Source organism: Montipora foliosa, chromosome 6 (genome assembly GCF_036669935.1).
Source record: "Montipora foliosa isolate CH-2021 chromosome 6, ASM3666993v2, whole genome shotgun sequence".
In the NCBI taxonomy this organism is placed as follows: Eukaryota; Metazoa; Cnidaria; class Anthozoa; order Scleractinia; family Acroporidae; genus Montipora; species Montipora foliosa.
The window spans coordinates 48,765,163-48,767,662 of NC_090874.1; the positions used below are offsets into that span (position 1 = coordinate 48,765,163).

Sequence of the window (2,500 nt, forward strand, 5' to 3'; positions counted from 1 at the left end):
TATTGAACTCTCACAAAAGTGGATCATCTCCCAAAACTGTGAAATAGTAAAAAGGTTTCTGTCATAAACTGATTTTGGTTAAAGCCGTTTATGGATGATGAAGATGTATATAGGATTTTTTTTCCATTTTTTTAAAATGTATTTTTCTTTTTTATCATTCATAAGCATCAGTCTATGAATTTTACTACTTTTCTTTTGTTAACTATAATATGCATATGTAAGTTTTACAATATTACATCGTAATTTATTAGACTGACCATAGTCATAAGGTTTCATATACAGTTACGTGAGCACCATTGCCCAGGCCCACAGGCCCGCAAAAGTTGTAAAATCATTTGAGGATATTTCAATAAAGTCTCCAATAATAATGATATAAGAAGATAACTAGGATCCAACTTTTGGAAAGCGGGTGCTGAATCCATAATAATGATAATGTCTTTATTTGCCGTAGTTATTCGGTTATAAGGCGCACTTGGTTATAAGACGCACCCCAAACTTAGCAATTTAATCAAGCTAAGTTCTCAAACTGAAAATGACGCGAAAATACTCGGTTATAAGACGCACCAAAAAATTGAGAGTTATCAAAAGGATAGCAATTATCCTTACACAATTGGTATGCGAACTCTTTTTGTTAACGTAAACAAAGTGAAAAAGTCACGCATTTAATGATATATGTAAAAACAAAAGCTAAAAGTTGACACCTGAAATGATAAACATACAACGCATACACTTTTATTTGAACCTTCCGACTTAATAAATAGTCAGAGTTCAGACTTCAGACTTCAAGCGAAAGCGAACGGCGAAAGACTCCCACTGAGAGTCATATTCAAAGGTGTGCGACAGCTGAATGTCAACACGCCACCATACAAGGATGCAAATTTCAGTGCACAAAAAAGGTTGGATAAACAAAGAAGGTATGTTTTATCTCCACACTGTTTGTTCAGAGAAGAAACTTTTCATGCGAGCAACAAACTCGAAACAAGGTTTGAACGATTGTATTGTTGTCATGGGTATCACGTTTCTGAGCACCTGCTTTTAAGCATGTATGCAAATTTCCATTTGTTTGCTTTTCTCTTGAAGCCGTTTAGTGATCTAAAGGTCTCTAAAAGCACTATTGCTTCTTTTAATTGACAACTAGCGTCCATTTCTTGTGTTGTTTAAACTGCAAGTTTTTCTCAAATTGTGATCTTAAGATTTTGTTGCGCGAAAATACTTGGCTATAAGACGCACCCCAATGTTAGCACTAACTTGCCACCCAAAGACAGATTTTTCTTGAAAAAACTGTGTGCCTTATAACCGAATAACTATGGTAGACTGAAAAGACCAATCAGCAAAATCAAAAGATTTGCTGGTATAAACCAGTGATCAGTAAAAATAGTAATATTATAAAGAGTCATAAAAATATATAGATATTAAAAGATATATACAAAAATTATATACAGGATCAAATCACAAAACGAGGTATGATCTGACTGATAAGACTGATGGACACTACAGACATGCAAATTTATGTGAAGATTTAGAAAATAATTTAATACTTTTGACTTTTGACGGGGTGTAGGGATGGCGCAATGGTGAGAGCCCTCGTCTCCCACCAATGTGGCCCGGGTTCGATTCTCAGACTCTGCGTCATGTGTGGGTTGAGTTTGTCGGTTCTCTACTCTGCACCAAGAGGTTTTCTCCGGGTACTCCGGTTTCCCCTCTCCTCAAAATCTAGCATTTAACTTGATTTGTGTTAATTGTTAATTTCAATTTACAGTGTCCCCAATTAGTGCTTCAGTGCTAGAACGACTAGACACATAAATAAAGTTCCTTTCCTTTCCTTAAAAGTCCTTAGAGTAGGAATATCACGAATGCTTCTTGGGAGAGAATTCCATTCACGGCTGCACTCGTAAAATTACATTAGCCCATAGTTGACTTGGCTCTCATACCATCAATTAGCGACTATCTCTGAAATTATGAAATGTAGCTCAGAGCGCTTGATGGAGTAGCCTTTCAGTTGGCGTGGGCAGTCTATGTTGTTAATGATTTTGTACACAAGTTGTAATCTCATGAACCGTCTTCTACTGCTTAAAGATAGCAGTGTTTCAATCGCATGAATTGTGTACAAGTCTTGCGATTTGCCCGAAGGATAATACGCATAGCTTGGTTTTGAAGATGCTCGAGGTGCAGAGCATTTTGTTTTCCACAGTCACCCCAGACTATGCAACCATAATCCATACATGTGGTAAGTGATAAAATCGTTTGCTTATATGTTGTACGTAACACTTTCCAGCTGAGGTGCTCAGATACCCTGGTCAACAGTTTCAGGCTGGGATAAACTCTTCAAGATATTACGTGAACGTGCATATTCCAACTTAGGTTACAACCTATGTGCACCCCTAAATATTTCACACTATTCATCTGCTTTAGCAGTTCACCATCTAGAACAATTTCTAAGTCGCGGGAGGTAGCTATAGTATTCCTTGTTCTCTGATATCCTGTTCTTTGAAAATTTTAA

At 36.7% G+C, this 2,500-nt stretch overlaps 1 protein-coding gene across 13 annotated transcripts in view; it reads left to right on the forward strand.

Annotated features, from left to right (window-relative positions):
* The window catches only part of LOC138007575 (uncharacterized), a 103,626-nt gene that overhangs the window by 76,551 nt on the left and 24,575 nt on the right, over positions 1 to 2,500 (forward strand). The window lies entirely within an intron of this gene.